The sequence below is a fragment of the Manacus vitellinus genome, unplaced genomic scaffold, assembly GCF_001715985.3.
Source record: "Manacus vitellinus isolate BGI_N305 unplaced genomic scaffold, ASM171598v3 scaffold_1_pilon, whole genome shotgun sequence".
In the NCBI taxonomy this organism is placed as follows: Eukaryota; Metazoa; Chordata; class Aves; order Passeriformes; family Pipridae; genus Manacus; species Manacus vitellinus.
The window spans coordinates 32,934,554-32,957,635 of record NW_021939396.1 but is presented as its reverse complement, the minus strand read 5'-3'; the positions used below and the strand labels follow the sequence as shown (position 1 = coordinate 32,957,635).

At 39.2% G+C, this 23,082-nt stretch overlaps 1 protein-coding gene across 1 annotated transcript in view; it reads left to right on the top strand.

Moving 5' to 3' along the window:
- Positions 1 to 739: 739 nt before the first annotated feature.
- SULF1 (sulfatase 1) overlaps positions 740 to 23,082 on the top strand; it is a 120,333-nt gene continuing 97,990 nt past the window's right edge. Inside the window, exon 1 of the mRNA XM_018079539.2 lies at positions 740 to 834. The gene's annotated coding sequence lies outside the window, so the exon portion shown is untranslated. The remainder of the gene's footprint in view (positions 835 to 23,082) is intronic.

Here is a 23,082-nt window from a genome sequence, read left to right as displayed (position 1 = left end):
GGGGGAAGTACTCGCAGATGTCTGTGTGCAGGAGCAGAAATATCTGCCCTTTGGATTTCCCCTTTTCTACCCTCCTCGCCCCTCGGTTTTACTCCAGCCTCTCTCCGCCGTTCTCCCAGGAAGGCTGGAGGCAGCCAAGGGGTAACCGCGGCACGGTAAGGAGTTGGGATTTCGGGATGCAAATGTCACATTGCCGTGCAAACGGCTCCCGCAGTAGCACTTTATCAGGATTTCAAGCTGCATTTTTTATCTCTTTTAGAAAAGCGTCTCTCGGAGGGCATGGCCCTCAATAGACGCGCCATAAAAACACTTTAGTGTTGCTCTAGTGCTGCTGTGCATCCCACTGCGAGGGGGTCCCAGTGGTCCTTTGGGAATACAAGGAGTCGTAAGAAGTTACACAACTGGCCACCAGACTAATCCACTCCCTCTACCTTCCCGCGAGTACCTCCCCCTTCTGCTCTTTTTTTCCATAGCAGCCCTTTTTCAAAATCTCAGGTTACTTTGCTAAAGAGTTCTCAGTCCTATAGTTTCTGCCCTTGTCTCTGCCTCCAGCTCCTTAAGAGCCACCCAACCCCAGCGATTGGATTGGGCAGCCCGTCTTGACACACCACTGTGCTGAGTGCTTGAGGACGTGTTTCAACAGATGGTTGGGGTTAGTGTGTGTCATCACACTCGAGTGGGGATTAGGGGAGAGAGGCAGCCTTGCTGGAGCTGTGTGGTCTTCCCCAAGTGTGAGCTGCAAGCAAAAGAAGAAACACCTAGCTTTGGGGGAGAAGAGGGAGCAATCGTTTCCAGCAGCTCAGAGGGAAAAGTAAAACCCCATACTTCGTTCAGGTAAAGTAAAAGGCACCTCATGCCGGTTTCTCTATTTTCTTTTTTTCCTTTTTCCTTCACGGTTTTCAGAGGAATGCTAGCACAGCACACTTGTCAAAGCCAGTTGCTGCTGCCTTATCAATGCTGCTATTGTACGGCTGACAGATAACAGCGAGCAAAGCCTGACGCTTGGCTGTCTTCATAGAGCTAACACTCTCAACGCCGCTAAGGTCACGCTTTCGGAGGTGTATATTGGAAAATCTCCCTGGGAGCGGTGTATCCCAGCCCTGCGGGTGCCTCCTCCACCCGCCCCCCACCGCCCCGCAGGCACCGCTCTCCGCTCCGCACACACGTGTGTGTCCGCAGCGGCGCGGGCGGCGCGGCAGCCGGGCACGGGTGGGTCTTGTGGCTGCGGGTACAAACGCCTCCGTGTTCCAACAGATCCGTGGTCGGGCGGGAGAAGGAACCGCGGCAGAGTATTTCCTAGGCTTTGAGGAGGATGCTTCAGTAGTGTGCAGCCTGTCCGGGGCTCAGCTCTGAGGCAAACCAGACCGTTTAGAAAGTGCGTTTGAGGTGTCTGTAAAGTTTGAAGACTCCTTTATAGAGACCTGGCTGGGCTTCTGATGATCGGCATCGAGATGGCTTGGCTTACACATGGGCTTAAACTTAAGAGAAAATCAGGAAAGTAGAGAAAGGCAGGGTGCAGTGTAATGCTGCTCTTGCAGCTGTAGCAGAGCAGATGGATGTAATTCATTTGCAGATCTGTGTGTGAAAGTTTTACAAGTCATTGAAAACTAAGTAGCATCACTATAATGGATCATTAAAGTCTCACTATATTTATAGATTCTAAATTAGTGATCTGAAGTGTTAATTAAAAGTAAGCAAAAATTTATGCTTAGGAAGGAAGAGGGGCAGAAATGTAATTAGAAATTAGTTATGGAAGTACTCTGCTATCATTTTCATTTAATTCCGCTATTAAGTTCATTGATGTCTAGAGCATGGGAAGCCCAGCAAATTAACTAAGAAGTCAGAAATGTTATCACTAATTACAGTATGTTAGCTTATCAGAGAAGATGTTCTCATTGTTTTACTCTAAATCATCTAGATGGAGAAATTAGAGGATGGGTTATTTTCCTTTTATTTGCTTTTATATTTTTTTCTTAAATAAAAGATTTGCTGTATATATATATATGCTATCTTCCTGTGCAGAGTAATGAAATTATTTGTTTCTTCTGCACTATAACAGATCTTCACACTAACTCTCACATACCTGTGGTGCTTATGAATTATTGGCCTCCTACTTGTGAAAGAAATCTAACACTGTCCTCACCACTTACAGGTGAGATATTCTATAAATAATGCTGTATATAATGTGTTCTGAAATAAGATCTGTTTAGTAGGCTGAGCAAGGGGATTTATAGCTGGTGCTTTGTGATTTTGGCATTCAACTGTGTAACAATGCCCATAAACCCATGTTTTGGGTTGCACATATATTTTTGCCTCAAACGAACTTTTTTGTTAACTTTTTCTTTTTTTTGAAGAGACTATTTGGCCCCTTTACAGGTTGTTCTTAGGTTGTATTTCCAAACACACTCTTTAGTATGAATGTATCCTCAGAAGTCATCCACAGCAATTTGAAACAGAGAATTACCTAAATCCCTAAAATGACTGCACAACCAGACCAGGGCTTATGTGAATAAATCTGACCATTTTGAGTTTTCTCTCACTCCACACTTTCTCATTGTAAAAAGTGATGGAAACTTTTACAAGCTTAAAATGAAAAACAAAACCAAAGGAAAACCTCATTATGACTCTATGTTAAAGTCTTGTATATTGGATTTCTCCTCTTTCTCCCAGTGTGTCCTGTGAGAAGCCCAATATGCCAGCTTCAGAACTGGGAGATTTAGTCTTCCAAAGCTAAGGCGCAGCACTGTGAGCTGCACAGCCTGCTGCTGTCACTGCCTAACTGAAATGCATCCCTCTTTGTGGGTCAGATGATTTATAACAAACCATATTTTTTCAAGAAAGTACGTAGCTAACTACACATGGCCAGCTTGTTATTGTTTTACTAGAAAGAAAAAAAAAAAAACTAGTTTCTCTAGCACTGCCAGAAAATCTTGCTGAGAAACTAGGAACAGCAAATCATGTTTTTCCTTCCTTTATAATGATGGGGCTGTTTAAAAGACAATGCCCACGGGGCAGTCCAGCTTCTTGTCAAAATGTAATCTACTGTTCCAGATGGTAAACATTCAAAGACATATTTATGGTGACTTCTGCATACCTTCCTTTGACATTGGCTTTTTTTTCTCTGAGAGCACTTGTGCTGGGTACACACATGAAGTTCCCATTAGCATCCTAGCAGCTGTAAAATTGTTCAGAACTCACAAAGATGTTCCTCACCATGAGATAAAAATAATCTGAGGAAAAGATCTGAGACAGTACAAGTTCCACGATGCTCAAGGTAAAAAATTCCAGAGGTACAAAAAGATCCATAAACTGCTGCATGAAAGCTGTAACACATTTTTGTTGCGGCTAATTCATCTTTGCTTGATATGGAATGCTGAACATACCAGGCATGTCTGTACTATCAACTTGTTTGTGATGTGAGGGAACCTGCACTGCACAAAAGCTGATGCGCTTCTTTTTCCCCCAGCTAGTGAAGACTAGGTGGGATACTTATTGTCTACATAGAGTTTTCAAAGTGTCACCCTTTTTTTTTTCCTCTTACTGCTCTGAGCAGTGAGGTGGAGCACAAGAAAATGTTTTTCAGCCAGAATGTGTTCTGCCCTGAATTGTCTTAATTATGTGTCAGTTTATTGCTTGTCAGAGGCTTCCTCTTCTTAGCACTTTATAATCGAGGTGGGTGAGCTTGTTCCATCACAATATGCAACTTCAATTTCTGCTTCTTGGCATGTCTTCTTGGCCTTTCATTGATTTTTGTCTCTGTTTCAGAGGAAAAAAATTAATTATGATTGGTGTAATTTCACATAGAAAAAATCCTCCCTTGGTGAAGTTCCAAAGGGCATGTAAATACACCTTCAAAAACTAGGCTAAATGAGAGGTCGTTAGGAAAAAAATTGCAGGTAGAAATCTAGAAATATCCTTGAGATGGCAAATAACAGTATGAAAATTATTGTAACAGCTCTCATTTCAATCAGGAACTGATAAAAACAGTTTATTTAAAATGTTGTGATGTTGGGGACAGTGTTCCTAAATGTGGAAGCCATTATAAAATGCACACTCAGTGAATGTTAGACAGCTATGGAAAAAAATATATTGAAAGATTTGGGAATTCTTTTTTGGCTAGAACACTTCATTGCAGGCTATTTTGACTGTTTGCAGGGTTTTTTTATCTAGCTTTGTTTAACTTACATCCTGCACTTGATGTTATATATTTATGACCAAACATTCATGCAGGATCAGGAGTTTGAGCGTTGTGATATGTCAAGGCCCATTCTAACCCAGGCGAGGCTGGCACTTGTCGCAGATGTCATGGGAGTCATGGGTTCCATGATTTCCTTAGCTTTAGAAAGAGCTTTGGGGGATTTGTGTTTGAGTGAGAAGGCAGACTGATGCGATAACAATTGAGAAAGCTCCTTTCTGAGAGCCTTGAGAGCTGCAGTGTTCAACAGAGAACGAGGGTCCCGTGACAACTCTGCGGTGACACAGAAAGAATCCAATTAGTGGCCACTCCTGCTGTTGATACTAGATCTCTCCTAAAACATTTCCACCATTACCACCCTCATTGTAATCCCATCCACGGCACTGATAATGGGATCAAGAGTGTCTTTTCAGAATGCCTGTTTAAATTTTAACTGCTGTCTTTGGAGATTTTGAGGATATTAAATTAGGAGGCACTGAATAGCCCAATTCCAAGACAGCTACGTGACACACGTGTCACCCAGTAGTTGTCTTTCTCATACTAGAATTTCCTAACACCTCCATCACAGGTAGAGCTGCTGTAAGTGGGCTGCAGATGAAATAGGGGGGCATAATGAATAATCCATTGAGTTGTGGCTGTCCCTGCACTGCAGTTACTTGTAGACCTTGTCCCTGGGCAATTACACATGTGGAAAGCAGCAGGAGAAGGGAGTTGGAGGTAATACAGTCCCTTTTGCTGTGCCCTAGTAGTGACAGCAAGTCAGCCTGCTTCTCCCTTTAACAAGTCTTAAATCATCACTCTGCCTTCCCAACTGCATCAGCAACATAATATTCCCTCCCGCTCCCCTCAAGATTTTTTTTTTGTCTTTCACTGTTCTTCCTCCAACACTAATTCACCATTTCCATATGATCAGAGTGCAGTAACTCTACTGTTGTTTTTACCAAGTAGGGCAAGTCATGCGCTGTCATGTGCTTGGAGAGGATGCTGTAAAGTGGAAAGACTCAAGGCTCTAAACAATGTCACCTTGAAATGCAGCACAGTGATATATGAATTGCCAAACCAGACACTTTTTAGCTGAATTATTCTAGTATATTTCTATTATGTCAGTAGACTGCTTTTGAGAGCCTTTGCAAGATCTTTGTTTAACATTACTTGTTCATGCTCAAAAGTTACTGTTAACTGTGAGGGTAATTCCTTTTTCATTTTTGGTGTCTTAAGACTTTTACTTTCTGAGAAAACTAATGCTTGTTTCTTCTTATGGTTTATCCACACAGCAGATTTGGTATCAGTGATTTTCCCAGAACTTTAGTTGTCACTTGTAGAATCTGCTTAAAAGTTTGGTAAGCCTTTGTAACTGTGTGTGCTCTATTAATCCTGTAGCTCTGAGCCTTCCCAGTCTTAACCATTACTAGTGATTTGGTTACAGTGAAACATTTTTTGTAATAGTTGACCTTTACACCCAAGATTTTATCATGATTTTCTTGGTTTTTTAAATTTCTTTTATAGCAAAAATTAATTTACAATTAAATATAATCCTACATTGTAAGATTTGTAGTTCCCTGCCAAGTTGATAATATTGCTGGAACTCTAAAAAAAAATACTCCTTTTCACCAATTCATCACATGCTAGTGTGACGATACTACCATTATGAACTGGAAGATTTCTAGATATGGTACTGTGCTGTGGAAATCTAGACTGTTTGTAGATCAATGCTAGATTATCCATAGAATATTTCATGGAGTTTCTAAATGGAAGCAAAAGACTAGAAAGTCAATGTTGTTATATTCTAAAAGAAAAACCTCTCCTGGTGCTGTCTGAATGTAATTATGGCACTGCATGTTGCCTTTTCTCTATGATGTGATTCGAACCCATCTTAGCAAGGAGAGTTGCTGCTCGACAGCAGCTGTATTTTTGTGGTGCTTCACAGGAGGTGAACTCTGTTTGGAAAGCCTACAGAGAAGATGGGGAAGCTTTTGGCATTGGAGTTCTGGAGAATAAATGTAACAGGGAGCTGAACATAGGGGATTGTTTTTCTCAAAAGTATCCATTAAAACAGAATAGTGGTCTGTTCCAGTATTGTAATTGCAATGTGCCAAGATGCTCGTTATTCTAACATGTGCACTGTTTTGTCTGTTTTCACTTAAAAACAGAAAAATGTGTTGTCAAGCGCATAAATGTCTGCAAAACTGCCAACTCTCCTGACTTCTATCAGTAGTCTCAAGATATTTAGCCTCTTTTGTAAAGTTTGGAGTGTTAGAGTCAAGATATAATGTGAGAAGTTCAGATCTCTACTTTCTGTTTTTTTAAACCTAATCCTCCTGGTTGCTGAGGTAGCTGGCTTGCATGCAGCTCCAGAAACATGAAGGAAACTAACAGAAATCCCAAATCTCCCTACGTAAATGCATGCAGGCTGTGCGAGCATGGTGGGTTTGTGCATGTCATGCCTGGCGATTAAAAAAACACGGTTTTTTTTCCTGAGGTTTACCATCATCAGTTCCCCCTGAAATTTCTGATCGGTTGTCTGATAACTCCCATTTTGTTAAAGAGGTTTTATTGCAACAGAGGGTGAGGTTTCTTGCCTCTTCTCAGATGGTGGAATAGCTTGCTGCCCTGGAGAAACCCATCCTTGATCCTCCCATCCTCTGCCTCCAGCAGTGTGTTCCCATCTCCTCCCTCATGCCAGGTTTGGCTCTTGGCTCACCTCCTGGCATGATGAATGAGCTCACCAGAGCAACGGGAAGCTGTGTTGGCTGCCTGCCTAGTGAGTTGGTTCATCTCAGCAAGTGGACAGGGGATCCACATGGTACAAAGGTACAAAGGAAAGTGTACAATGGTGGCTTGGGGTGAGGGGGAGAAACATGGCCAACACTAGGGGAGTGTGAGCTATAAGATACTCAACCATGTGGTGACACCTCACCCTGCAAACTGGGGCACTGTGTGTCTCTGCAGGAGAAGGCATGATGACTGTGCCAGTGTCACCAGGAGCAGAAGGCTAAATGTGCACTTTTAACAAAAGTCTATCCATTTTCATTTAGAGGATTGCTGTAGTGCCGCTCGGAATATGGAAAGTCTTGCCTACTGTTTTTGACTTTCTAAGTCAACAAATAGACTTTGGAGAGAAGCTAATAAACAGTGTGGGGAGAAAAGAGGAAAGAAACAGAAGTGCCTGCTGAGCTGCTGCTTTAAAAAGGTGAATAAGATTCTGAGGGTGGGATCCAGTCTGCATAGCCAAGACACTTGTGGTGCCCCTTGCATCTTAAATACTTATACAGCAGCTACCTAAAGGCATGTTTTCTCTCTGATTAATAGTGTCTCCCTGAAGACCTCCAGGCATTGCAGTTAGGCAAGCAGGATTTCCTCCTGGAAATCTTCGAAAGCACCTACCTCTTTCCGTAGGTGAGGATGGAGCTTACATACTTGCTTTGCCAGGGTTGCTAAGGCACTTAAGCTGGAAGAACTGGATATCATCTTGGGTTTCTTGGTTGGCCCACAGATTAGCAATGCCGTGGACTAGCACTGTCTGTATTTGAACAGCTGTGATATAATTCCTATACAGCTCTTTAAGGTGTATCCTATCCTTTCCAGAGAAGAATGCATGAAACAGGCATTTCATTTGAACGGCAGGAGATACGATTCACCTGAAGAGACTAGGATGCCTAGATTAAGTGTAATTGTGGTATTGACTGTAGAAATGAAACACTGTACTCCTCCGAACTATCACTCCTTTTACTGCTGGGTCATGCTGACACAAAAAAAAAAAGACAGCTTAGCCTTTTCTTTGTAAATTATGTAATTTACAGGGAACTGTTTTAAAAATCACCCAGTGTTGTTACTTAAAGAGTGTCTCAAAGGTCTGTGAGGCAGACAAAGCTTAGGGGGATCAGAGATGTTGTTCATACCTGCAAGCAGTAAAGATGTAGTGAGGAATAATGGATGATCTTAAAGGAATACAATGTTGGACAAAGAATGGAAGAAAGACAGAAATATAAAATATTCAGGACCCATGTTTCTGAATTTACCTATGCTAAATCCAGAAATATTAAATATTCAGGACCCACGCTTCTGGATTTACCCATACTAAATCTTTTGAGCATTATCTCCCACCGACTTGGCTGCCAAAGGGCATACCAGTCACAAATTAGAGAACAGCAGAGTAATAATAAACTGAACATCCTGCAAATGATCAGCACGGGATACCTTTTAACTATCACTTTTTTCCAAGGACTTCAAAAATGCTAACAGTAATATATTTTAGAACAATATTTGGGGTTTGGTAACTTCTTGACAATGAGAAGTATACATTAAGCCAACCTTTGTAACAATGTTTAGCAAAATTTCTCATGGTGTCACTCCCCACTATATTATTTTACCTGTAACACCTGAATTGTTGAATGTGTCCTTAGTAAAGCACATGTGAATTTACCATGTCGTTACCTATTTTACATCTATAGCCAATTTATGAACTGAGACTGTAACACTATCTGCTTGGCCACCGGGAGGTGGTAGGATTTAGGGAGACCATTATCATAGTTAGACCAATAAAAATGTTCTGAAAGTAACACAAATTTATCTGTCAGGCATTCCAGTAGTTTCTTTTATCTCTATATCTGTAGAGGGTTGGCATTTCTCATCTCACTGTAAACTTTAGTCCATTCGCAGTATATAAGCTCATGGAGGAAGGCTTCCTGGGCTCTACTGCTCTGCCCTTCAAGTTCTAAGTGCAGAAGGCCACTGTGCTTGTTTTTTGGTTTCCTTCTTCTTGGTAAGGAGAATTCCTCTAAAGCACAGATCCTCTGAAGTGAGGAAGGGTAAAATGGAGAGACTTTGAGATATGCATGGTCAGGGATCACCAGACTCCTCAAAAAAATAGCAGTTCAGCATAGGAAGGTGTGCAGCTATAGAGAGATATTGAAACAGGTATATCATTTTTTAGATCTTTTCCATCCTGGGCAGCTCACATCCAGTTTTCCCTTTCACTAAATTACTCTGCAAACATTTCCTCTCCGCAAATTTTGCACTGTTTTGCACCTAATCAACTTGTGAAGGGTTTGAGATGCACTATAACCATTTCTCAAGAAATAGATCTGTTTTACAGCTACTTGCTTTGTTCTTGGGTACCATGGATACCTATAACATAAAGAGGATGTCTACCAAGTCCTCTGAATCCTTTAGACTGGATAGTAGTTGCCACCATGGTCTGCAAAAGCCAGATAAAAGAAGGGTGTGGCTAACTAGAACCGTGCTGTCTTGGGCAAGTGACACTGTGCAGTTATATCTTGATGTTGTCTGTTTTGAGGAACCCCATCTACCCTGTATGTAAGCCTGGAGAATTCACTGCTCTTTCTGGTAGCTGTACAGCATTTGCAGTGTGAGAATATCATATGGACTTTGTATATTTCTCCTTTTGTGTGCTGTGTAAGAATCCTTGGTCTTTGTTAAGAAACCCACAGGGTTATTGGAGAGAATCGTGTTCTTAGGAGCTGGAACATATCCCTGTGTTGAGTGAGTTCTGCAATCATACTCATATACCTATCACACTGCTTTTGGGTGCTGGTTCAAAGTCACTTTGAATAAAGCTGTTTTCCACATACAGTGTACGGTTTAATGAGGTCATCAATATGGGCATCAGCAGCCTAACTTCGGAGAGTGATGCTACTGCTGTGACCTGTCTGCTTCACTGCTCTGCTGCAGATTACTCATGGAGTGCATGCACCCACTTCAGGAGATCCAGAGCAACATCCAATGCAGAGCAAATTTTAATTTGCCACAAGAATATTTGCCCTTCAGTCAGAGACAGTTCAGATAATGAGCAACAGTAATTCAGCCCTTCTGCATTTGCTGCAGTAACACAAGCCTGTACTGAAGCCTGAACTGTGACACTAATGCTGCCATGACAGGGGAACACCCGTGTATTAAATCTGGTAGCTATTTGAACTATTCACTAGTTTTTTTAGTCTCCAACCACCAGTGGCTGCCAGAACTGCTCCATTTCCTGGCCTACAATAGAAGAATATGTTGGGCTTTTCAGTTCAGAATCAATCTCAGTAATGTATGTATTTATGAGTCTGTGTGTTTTTTAAGGCATACTTTACTGTCAAACAGCTCATCTCTAAAAAAGGTGTTGCAGTTAGTTTGAATGAGAGCCTAACAGAGGGAGGGCAGAGCAGGTCTCCAAGAATGTCTCCACCCCTCTCTTCCAGACCTTGCTGAGTCACATCTGGTATGAAATGAGGAGCCCGTGTCTCAGTCCTTATCTTCAAAGCTCTCTGTGGGCCACTCATTGAAGAAGCTTTTTGCCCCACTTCATCATGAATCATGAATCACCAACATATATACTCAATAGGAACAATGTTACTGAACAACGAAGGATGAGAATTGAGATGGTCAAGAAAGTGCCATGCTGATACTATAGGGAGAAGCATCACAAATGAGTCTGAGAGACTAGGCAACTTCTAAAACAGACAGAGTAGGAGTCTGTTTCATGGCTGACAGACATACCAAAGTAACAGAGACCAAAATTGGTGAGCAGAGCATGGAAAGAAAATACATTATTTTTCTTTCTCAGTGGCTTTTCAGTGTGCTTGTTGCACACATCTGTTGATCCATTCACATATCAGTCTGCTGAAAGGTATATTTATCTGTTCTTCCAGGAGAAATCCCAAGTGTGGTGTGGTGTTGCACCTTCAAACATTTCTAGGGCATTTACCATGTATTATATTCTGTTGTCCAATACCTATAGTTGCTGTAATGGACATGAGGAGGTCATAGTGTCAAAGTAGAGCTAATCTGTTTTCTAAGCAGTTTGGAAATTATATACCTGTAGATGTTAATTTCCATCTTACTTTTTTGTAGTGCTGGAAGAAAATTCTTTCTTCCTTAGAACCCTCATGTAAAACAAAAATTTTCCACTTTGATAAAGCCACATATGCCCTGAGAACCGTTCAGCTTAGAGTATATGTATGTGGAAGTACACAAGTTGGATGATTACCTTGTGCACCACCAATTATATAGTCTGCAAAGACTAAAGCTTTTATTTCTCTTTTGCTGTTTCTTATGTGTCCTTCATATTTTACCCCATTTTGTATACAGTACACAAACTGTTTTCCATTTACACTTTTATCTTTTGATAAAAAGATACTTTAAGATCTTGTGTTCAATGCTGTCAGGAAACTGCTTTAAATGAAAGTGTGGAGTGATGTGGAATAGTTTTAATGAAGGCTAGAAGGATGTGAACTTAATCTTTTTCATAGGAAATTTTTTTGTTCTGTTCCATCCTGTGCCCTGCTTAAACACATTGGTCTTTCTTGACCTTTTCCTTGATGAAGGATGAGTGGGAAATATCTTGGCTGCAGCCTTTCCAGCTTGACCTGAAAGACTTTCCACAACTCATATGTACTGTCCCTGCTGTGGACATTCATCTTTCCTGAATCAAAATTGTTGGATTTTCAGAGAGAAATTAATAGCTTGTGGCAATGATAATGAAGTGTCAAGCCTTCCTCTTTCATGTCTCCAGCTCTATTTTGCTAGTCCTCTTGCTAGAGATTAACAAATCTCAGGAAAAAAATCTCAGTTTGGTTAATGGGTTCCTTCCAAGCGTCATCTTCATTGGCATTAAGAACAAATGTAAAGAATTGCTGTATTTGAAATTTATTAATATTGAGTGCGTTCCTTCTGCAAAACCCTAGAAATATTGCCATGTTTTCCATCTTTATCTGGGTATCTTTTCTACCTATTGTAACATACATAGAGGGAGACAGAATGCTCTTGGCTAGTGAGGGGTCTATTCTCGGTCCTTGGTGTGCTCGCTGCAAAATACTTTGGCAATTTCCCTGTAAAAAAGTTTCAGAGACAGCAGGAACTACATCCTCAGGACGCTGCTGCTTTTAATGGACAGGCTGTCATGTTCTTCAGTTACCACACTCTTGAGAGAGGTAGGTCTGAACACGTCTCTTGCTCTCAGTCCCAGTAGTAACCATGGTAGAATTTTGCAGTTTGGTATGTCTCCATTTGTTATGGCACATCAAACTGTGTCCATGGAGCTTTGTTATAAGACACACAACAATCTGCAGTGGCAGTGTGAGAACTGACTGTAGTGCAGGGAAAGTCCAGCTCATCTCCAGGAGGAACAACCTCAGGTTCTCACTGCAGGGCAAATGCTCCATCCCTAAAATATCTTGATCATCCTCCACTGAACTTTTTCCAGTTTACCATTGCTGGTTTTATACTGCAGGTCCCAAAATTGAGCACAGTACTGTAGGCGCCATCTAATGAGCTCTGAGCAAAGGGACTTAGCATCTGTTCTTGCGGAATTCCATTAGGTTCCTGATGGCCCATTGCTCCACCCCACCTAGGTCCTTCTGCCTAGCAGTTCCATCTTGAGGAGATTCACTGCTACCTCAGATGTGTACCATTCTCAAACTTAATGACAGTTGCTTATCTTGCTTAAAACACTTGCTCTCAAGTTGTTGTTTTCATTATTTTACTTTAAATTAAATTTTATTCTTGATTTTCATCCCGAGTTCTCAGTGGCTTTGAATAAACTGGATATTAATAAAAAGCAGTATATTAAAGCAATGCCCCATTCCAGCTTGTAGTTTGTTCATGATGTATGCAGTTGTTCTCAACTCACCTTTAAATAGCTCTTCCAGTCACAGGGAGCTGCAGATATTTCTCCAAAATACATTTTCATATGATGGTGCTCTTCCTCTTTTTGGCCAGCTGTGTCACGTTAGACATCCTTAAGAAGACCTTCTTCAAACAGTGCCTTTCAAATTCAGTGGTTTGCTGTGCAGTCCAACTAAACAGTGTTGAAGATAGTATTTAAAACATATAAGCTAAAACTATGCAAAATTTTTTATTTTAAGTTTAGGCTTTCTTTTCAGTTATGGATTTTTATTGTCTTTTGCAGAAGTTTGGGAGGACTTTAAATAGACTTTGTGAGTCCTGAAATAGATGAATTTCAAACAACTGCACCCTGCAGTCTGGAGCCCTTATCTTCAGTGATATTAGTGATATTATTTCCTCTGAGTACCTTGCTGCTCTGTAGCAATGCTACTTTTGGCATCCTCATTTTACTTGAGAACCCACAAGTTGTCAGTTCTCAGTAGTGATGGTTCTTATATGTCTCTATAACTTTAGAACTGATCATTATCACAACCTAATTTTAGTCCAACACGCATATCCTATTGATGCGTGTATTGTCCTTATGAAGTTATTTTAAAATTCTGTTTGTTACCAGATGAAGAGTTAACCAACAAAGCTGAAATGTATGAACTTAAAACATACAAAATCTGAAGCCAGAGATAAGGATATATAAAATGGAAAAGCTGGAAGAACTTATTTATTAATATAATAGTGTATGCATCTTCAAAATCCTACATTGTGGCCTTGAGTTTTACTGGTGAATTGATACTGTGCTATCCTGTATGCCATGATATTAAAGGAAGAATACTAATACCAATTTTCTGGCTTTAAACTTCAGGAAAAGTTAGCAATGTACAATAAAAAAGCTGAATGAAAGAAAGGAGACTTGAGCTTTTAAGATCAAAAATAGCTTTTACAGCTAATAGCTTTCACAGTTCTCCCTTCTTCATATTGCTGGAGCAACTCAAAAGATACACAGCTGTTAAGAAAGCCTCCTCCTTAGAAGAGGAGACTTAATGTTGCTGAAGCTTGAATATAATCTAATTTAGATTTTGTGAGTGGGACATGGAAGAAAATGGTCTTAGTAAGAACTATTTCCACCATCATGTTTTAATAATGGAAGTGAATGTTTTTTCTCTCTGTGTTTGGGGGGGGGGGAGGCAGAACAACAGAAATATCTGTATCCTTACTACCTGTGTCCATAGCATTAGAATATTTAGTGTACCTTTCACTCTTTTGGACATATTTAACTTCAGGAATTTTCCATTTTTAAGTTCATTGTAAGAGCAACAAAATATACAAATTACACTAATATGAGAGAGGCAGTGCAAACTATAGCTCCCAGCCAATCCACAAGTTCTTTTGCATCCATCTTTAGTTCACCTCTGCCAATATAATAATATAAGATTTCAACAAAAGAGCGTGTTTTTCCTGAGAAACAAAATTTCCTAACACTCTGTATTATGTAATGTTCTGAGAACGCAAAATGTCTGGTTAGACTGATAAGTCACCTCTTTGACTTATAAAAATATATTCACATGGATTACTAAAGCGGTTTTGCTTAAGGATAATGGTGTAATAGATACAAATTAATCCCATAATTCCTTAAACCTCAGTAAATATATTGCAAATGTTTAGTGTCTATTGTGGCAACATAAAGCAGAACTCTTAATTAGCCTAAACAAAACAAATCATAGGAGAGTTTTAAAATCTGTTTCGAATTTCAGAAAAAAACCTCATAGATTTGCCTTATTATTTTTTTTTTCACATCTTGAATCAGACGCGAACAAATGCGTTTGTATGTGTGTGTTTTCCCCAGAGCACTGAGAAGAATGTCGTGTGAGAATTATCTTTTCCATTCACAGTCATGCTGCTATTTGGTCACATTTCAATCCAATGAAAGAAAAAAAGAAGGTAGGGGGAATTGAAAGCACAGCGCAACTGCTTAAATTATTTCAAACTTCAATGGTGCTGCAACCCTTAACAGAAGGCAGAGCTCAGTTGTGTCTATGGAATGGTTCCACATTTCTCAAAAAAAAAAAAAAAAAGCTAATAAAAATTTTAAGGGCATTAACAAGCTAACACAAAAGATATATTATATATAATTATTTTTCTTTCTGTCTTTTTGTGGTGAACTTGTGCTTTCTCCGAATCAGAGAGGCAAGTTTCCAGCAAGTAGGCTTCCTTCCCTCCTTCCTTGCCTTCATGTTTCACTTTCCTAAATTGTTCCTTAAATATTTAAATTAAGGCCATCTTGCTTTTTGACTCATTGATTTTAGTGACCTTGTTCTTTGTGTTCAGGAGACGATAAGGAGTGGTCATGTTTCAAGTCACACTGACTTTGTTATTTCAAGTGCTGAAATATAGGAAAAGTCTGTTTTATTAAATCCTGAGTTATTTTTCTGTCTGAAACAACCTTGTCAGTAGTTTGTGTATCTTACTAAACAAAAGGCTGAAAAAATCTACCAGAACAGTAAGGCACAGGAAGATGCTGATATTTTATCAACTAAGAAAGCATACAAAATACATGAAGGGGGAGGTGGAGCAGAACATTTTTTAGATGTGACTTGATGAGGGTACACTTGATCTCACTGTCCGTGTCACCAACAAAGATGTTAAATGTGTGGATCCAGTACCAACCCCTGAGAAACACCACTTTGCTCTCCATTTGGACATAGAACCATTGACCCCAACCCTTTGAGTGTAACTATCCAGCCAAGTACTTATCCAGCAAGTTGTCCATCAATCAAATCCACATTTCTCCAGTTTAGAGGCAAGGATGTCATGTGAGACATTATCAAATACTTTGCACAAATCCAGGTAGATGATGTCAGTTGCTCTTCCCTCATCCACCAACGCCGTAAGCCTTCTGATTAACCTGAATTAGGAAAAATTGCAAGTTATATGTAAAGTGGCTTGCTGTATCAGAGCTGAATGGAATATTTTCTGTTATTTTAGATTGCTTAATGTATTTCTGTTACCTACTACGTTGGCTTTATTGTATTTTTACTTCAATTCTCTTAATGTTCAAATTTTTACTTTTGTTTTTCTATGTTTATGTTAGAAAGCACAATTTGTCTTTTATTCTTTTGAAGTTAAGAGCTGTGTCTAGTTTTGGCACCAGCTAGCTAGCTAAGCACTGGGAAGCAGACTTGAATCCTCTAGCCAGTGTTTTTTCACAATGTAGCAAAATAGATTCTTGTGTCAGGCTAACACATTTTTCTAAAATGAACAATCAACTACTACAGTAATTTTTGGTTATATCCACCAAAATCATGATGAAAAATTAAGTTAGCAGAGTCTGTTATCTCAGGAAAAAAATTTGTATTCGATTTTATCTAATTTAAGGGGTTTACTCATGACGGTTAAAAGCAGTATTTACTCTTCAAAAAGGTGACAACAAGAAGTTTTCTTCTCCACCTTCTCATCCAGAAATGGGAGTCAGGGGTCATTTTTAGGACTGATGCTAAATTGCCCCTTGCATATCCAGTATATTCATAGCAAGTAATCTTTAGCAGTAAGTGATCAAAGCCCTTTATAAATTAGTCTACTGAGATAATCCTATTGAATTATGAATATCTAGAAGCATATGAGATCAGTTATAACTGTCACTGTTTTGCATGTAGAAATAGATGTTGTAATGATCTGCATAGGCTGGTCAATTGTTTTTTTAAACAGCAGATGTTTCCATTGCTTTGGCAATACTGCTGCATGAGTAATGAAGTCCATAACGTTCATAAGTTGCTGGCATTTCGTGCCTTTTTACTACTCTGTCTTCTGAATCTATTATGAGCAAGGCTACATGGCATCATCACTGCAGTACGGTAGTGGGAGAGCTCTGTGTACACTGGAGGTCCCCTATGTGTCAATAATGGAGCTTGAGTTCTGAGAAATACTAGGACCTATCCTTATCCAGAAGTACTTTTTGCAGTGCCTACTGAAGGCAATGGGAAAGATGAAGCCAGAGGAGAGTTGAATGCTTGCATAAATTGTAGTTGCTCAGACTGCTCTGCAATCATTCTTATAGATGGTCCAGGAAAAAAAGTATTGGATAACTAGAATTGGATTCTCCTGTCCATTTATTGGAAACTGTGAAGTCAGCCACCAAAATGTTTTCTGGGTCATTCTGTTTTCAGTGAATTACAGCTGCAATCATCTTGCACTTCTAACTTGTGTATAGAATATTTAAACCTTGGAAATGCAAAAGTACTTTATGCACACAGAAATCACTAAGTTCACCACTGGAATAAAGTTGTTTCTGACTGAAATTGGAAGCTGGTGTGTAAGGACAGTCTTTATACATCATTTGTCTGAGGAAGTAATGAACATGTCTCTGGCTGAGTCTGTAGAAAAATGTGGGTCTAGCATTTTCCTGTTTTCTGAAAGACCTCCCTTCTGGCATGAAACTGAGTACATAAATTTAGGTCTGTCTGAGATGAAGTGAAACACACATAACACTCCCTGCAGTCCCTCAGTCTTCTTTTGGAGGCTTTGTGACAGTGTTTCTTTTGTGAGATAAGATCATTGCATCCCCAGGACATGGTAACAGCCACGTATTACCACTTCTGGAATGATTTGGGAAATGTTTTATCACCAAGATATCACAAGTATGGAAAAAGTCCTGCACATAGTAAACCCTCCTATTGGTTGTCTGTGTTATACAGGGAAGATTTCTCTCAGTGTCACACACAGACCTACACTCTCTCAAATTCCCAAACAATATGCCATCCAGCAGTATCTAAACTCCTGCTGTTCAAAGGCAGAAACAATAAATACTAATCTTGCATTACAGTATGCTGTAAGCCTTTCTCATCCTGGGATGCTATTAAGTCTCCATCCGTACATGTTGGAAATATGTTGTGGCAAGGTTCCTGACTAAGGCTGTATTCAGAATTTTGGTAGTAAATGGTGTACAAAAACCTGAAGAAATAAAATGAAAGAAAAAAACTTAAAATTCTCCTGCAATATGTTTAAAGACAGCAGCATTTAAAGAAAGGAACAGGTCCTTTTTCCATAGAATAAAATTATGGCATAACATCCTCTCTGAAGTTAAGTCATAATGAACTCTTTTGTGCACCTACTGGAAAGTGTTATATTTCTGTATGCTCATGAATGTGGAAAACAGGGATCTGGAAACTTTGACAATGGTAGCTACCATCTCCATGTGTATTTTTCTGCTTTGTATGGACTTGTTCAATGCCTACTAAGGTAAATGGAAAGACTCCTGTTGATTCCAGTGCTGTTAGACTCATTCTTCTGTATATCATTCAAGGGCTTATTTCATCATCACTTTGCTTCATCACCTGATATTCTTACTCTTTTTTGTGTAGATAAGGAGTCAGTGTTTCACTCCAACTGGTGTGATTAGGTGATTCTTGATTTTGTCTTATCCATGTACTTGAAATTGGCATCTTCAGTGCAGTAGAGAGCAAGAAAGAAAAATAAAAAAGTCGTGTATTTATCACAGTGAAAGAGGGAGATATTTTTAAAGGCTTGCTGACTGTGAGCAGGAATGATGGGAGGGTTGTTTTTTAAGCATCTTCCCTCTGTTTAATCATTGTTTTCTTCATTAGCTTAGTTTCAGCTTGATAATTTGTTTTCTTTATTTTCTTTGCTGTTACTTACTTGGCCATTAGAAAACCCTTTCCTTTCAAAAGTTCTTTGCCCAAATTGTTTCCCATAACAACAACAATAATGGGGAAAAAATACTCCTTTAAATAGCAATTCGGTTCATCCTTTGGTACTTATATGCAGTCACTCCTTCAGTGGGATTTGCACTCACATAACTGAAGCTAAAAATCTGTCCTTGTGCATCACAACCTTCCCCCATGTAACTACATGTAACTACAACAAGGAACTGTAATAAAACAGAGTAAGACTTCATTTATGTTTCAAAACTGAGGGAATAGTATGGTTAATCATCTCTTAGTGTTTGCATACCTATCCTTCCTTCACATCCTCTTGTACTGTGGCTGATGGCTAATCTTTCGTTACATCATGTGCTTCAGACTTGGTCTAGCTAATAGACTAAGTGGAAAAAAATGTTTCAGTTATGACTTCTTGGCCTTTCATTATATCACAGATTTTGCTGTGGGAAAAAATTGTTCTAACACTACTGTTCGTTCAACCAACTCCTGTGGGAAGGGGCCTGGGGCACTCACCCATCCCTGGTGCTGGTCACCCAAGAGTTATTGCACTCAGAAGGTCAGCAGAGCGTTGCTGGCTCCTATGATGTGGTCAAAGGAGAGCTTATGTGGCCACTGGGACAGATAAGTTGTGTTGAGGGTGATCGACTATGAGAGTGCTTTTATTTAATTCCTAACCTCTTGGCCCAGGCAATATACATGCCCAAGAGTGCTGAGGGTGTCCAGAGGGAAAGACAAGTCTTCACTAATTGTCCATAACTTTATATGATATTAATGGTATATGATATTAAAAAGATTCAATAGTAGCTAGTGACAATGTCAAAGAAACCTGTCAGTCTGATTATGCTAGCTATTACTGCCCTGATTAAAAAAAAAAATGGAAAACAAACAACAAAAAAAAAATTATTAAAAGCTGGACAGATAATCTTTCAAATATAGAGAGGCAAAACCACATATTAGGTAAAACAATAATAATATTAATTTTCACTTCTCCGATTATTTCATACCTATGTAGTTTTTTAATATTAAGAGTGTTCAGTCTAGATTCTGAGCTTAAATTTTCAAGGGGAAATCATGGAAGACCTATTGGTTTTCACAGCCACTACCAACTTGAAAACCTAAAAGCACACTGGTTTGTATTTTGATTTATTAGGAAGCAGGCTTAAATGAACTTACTGGCTGGAATCTAAATAAGTCATGCTGTATTTCTGCTTTGCACCTGAAGAAGCAGCTTTAGAGAGCTACTGCCCTCTGTAGATACTGTATCCTATCAGTATAACTTTTTCAAGAAAATACTAAGTAGGAAAGAGAATTGTTGATAAATGGAGAAAATTGCAGTACTAATATACTTTGCTGTAACCATTCCCTGCTGAAACTTGAGGCAATAGTCCCAGTGAGGCTTATGGGATAGCTCAAAAAAAACATTCCTCTATGCAATGTTTCTTTTTGTGCTGGAATTTGTTCCTAGAAATAATATATAGATAAAGTGATTTGTTTGGGTTTTTTTCTTTCAAAATATCAGTAAATTTATTGCTTAGAAATTGTTATAATTTTCTATTGGTTTATTTATTACAGAAGAAAAGAGACTGAACTGAGGAAGAGTGGAAAAATAATGATAATATTTCTTTCTTGAATAAGAAAAAGGTAAGATTTAGAGGACCATAATACTGCAAGTACTTATTTATTGCATAATAATAACAATGAGGTAATTTTTTAAGATACCAAACGCTGGCAGCTTTTGATTTAAACTTATTCAGACATTCACAGTCTTGGCTGCCTAAAATCTGATGATTTAAAATTCACAATCCTTTCCAATTAACTGAGACAATGAGTCCACTGTTTATGCCACTGTATTAACCTGTTTTGCATTAGAGAAGAAAAGGTTACATTTCACTTTGGAGCAGCATGTTGGGGTTGTGTGTACTTCAGGTTGCTTGATTTATACTGTCTCCAGTTTGGGTTTGTTGAAGGGAGAGTTGTTTTTTTTTTGCTTCCACTCCATTCCCTGGAAGCTATAAATGCCCCAATTTTTCCTGGGATTTCCTTTTTTTTTTTTTTTTTTCCTGCTCCCAGGTATCCAGTTGTGAATGAAATAATGCTCCCCATATGTGTTCATTGTTCCCATTGCTGGTGTCTGTGCAAGTCAACCGAGTTTTCCTAATAAAGTTGGGTTTGACCTTTTGGAAGTTCTCAGATGAAGAATCTAACTGCACTCATTAGCCTCCAAAGAGATAGACTTCCCTGCCACTGCCCTTATAAAGAGCTGTAAGAAACAGTAAAGCATGATTGTTCCAAAACCAAAGCCAGGCCTCAGAGCTGTTCAGGAGTGTGCAAGCATTTGGCAGCCAGGATCTGGCTGTGCCTTCCCAGAAGGGTGGTGCACCAGATGGAGAGAGATCTTGAAGAAGGGGAGCAGACAGACATTGACAAAGAGACTTAACAACAGAGGAAACTAGAGAGAAGCCCTTTTGACTGACAGGCTGACTTAGGCAGGAGAACACTGTCTGATGGGTTTAGTGCCTCCGTATTCCAGCCAAGGGCATCATGTTGTACATTCTGACTGCTGGGGTGGTGGCCCCTGGTTCTCCTCATTTCTTGTGATGGCACTGGAAGTGGTGTGACAACACAGGGAGCCATGTGATAGAGCTGACCCATCTGAAAACTAATCTTGCTTGCTGTTTTGCTGTTATGGTTTTGGCTGGCACGATTAGTACTTGGGCGGATTAGTTCTTTCTTCTGGCCCTCCTCAGCCCCGGGAGTGTCTGCAGACACATGCTGGAGACACTCGCTGTCAGGACAGTGGGGGAAGGTGGTGTCTCTTCTGTCAGAAGATTGTGACTCGTCGAGGCTGAAACTATAGCTCATGTCAACAAAATATTTCTTGTGTTCATCAAAATAAATGAAGCAAAGCTCCTTTTTCTGTCAGTGAAACTTTCTCCTGACTAGAGTCACCTGTGAGATCTGGAATCTTAATAGTTGCTCAGGCTAGAAGAAGAGAAAGTAGATATGAACCAGTAGGTTCTTACCAAAGGAAGAAGATGATTGAGGAATTTAGATTAATATACTAGATACTAGTAGCTACCTTTCAGTTGCCTAAAGACAAAACTATTGTTTGTGGTAATTTATATATGATTTCAATATTACCTCATTTTAGTAAAGAATAAGTAAATGAATGAACAATTATGAAAGCCAAGGCACGTATCTCCAAATTTCTATTCAAATATTACAAATATTCCTGGAAAATGTGTCAACAAGTTATAGAACTTAATAACAAACATCTGGATATTTGAACTGTCCATTCGAATCTGGGGCTGGAGATGTAAACGTTTTGTTAGTCAAACAGTAGGACTACACTGAACTTGAAGATCTACAGTGCTGTTAAATTTGATAGAGCTTTCTCACAGGGAGTGCAAAAGGAAAACACTTTCATTTGATTTTAATAGCTAAATAGAATATAGGTTATCTTTTCTGTACTATTTTACAATTGTTCTTTTTTTTTCTCATGTAGAAAAACATCCACCGTAAGTTATCTTGCCTGTACTAAGGCTCTGAAGTAGCAGGTACACACTGATAGCTACTTTAATGATGAACAAAACACAATGAAGTCAGGATTTTTAAAAAATGTAAAGTTTCAATTATTTTAAATATGGCAGTTTGCTAACTTGTAAGCAAGGTGATTATACATGGATAAACTTGATTCTGCAGAGTGATTCAGCAAAGTAAACAGGAATTTAGTTTATTTTATTTAGTTTAGTTTTACAAACAAATTCTAAATCCAGTATGAACAGAGCTTGTGTTAAAACTGAAAAGTGTGATTCCTAGCACTTTTAAGTATTAATGTGCTTTCCCCTTTTTGCAGGTTTTGCCTGTAATAAATTCACTATGCAAGACGTACAGACTTCTACCCAATGCTATGAAAATTAACCAAGGCACATTAATTTCAGGAAATCTTCAAAGGTACAAAAATATAATGCTTATTCATTAATTAATTAAACCAAAGAAGCCATCAGCATGTGCTACATAGCCTAAGTCTTATGTCAGGTCAATAATTAAGCTGTAGTAAATCTTCTGGAGGTTCTGTCCTGCCAAACTTTAAAGGCTCAAGACTAACTCAAGGACCCTTAACATTTTAGTAAGCCAGTAAATGATTACGCAGATAGCTTTTCAATCCAAAGTTTGCTACTATTAACTTTCTGTTTTTTAAGACATCCAGGAATGGTATGTTTTGTGGTTATTGAATAATATCCTGTGAACAAAACGTATGCCTTTCGTGAGTTTACAAAAAGGAATATTTTATAGACTTCAGTTATGTCAAGATAAAAGCGCACTTTTCCTGCAGGGAAAGATATACATTAAGTGAAAAGTAATGGTTTGGAATTTTCCCTTGTTTATGTGAACATGATGATTATGAAAACTTGAACCTAACCTCACTGTATGCAGCTGGTCATGGTAAAGAGAAAGCATTATGCAAACTGTCGTATTGGACTCTGCCAAAGCAATTCCAAAATATCTGCAGTAGTTATGTGCTTTCAAGGTCTGGCTGACTTTTAGGTGGAATTAGGAGGTCATAGCAAGTTGTGTGGTGACCTCGTGATGTGG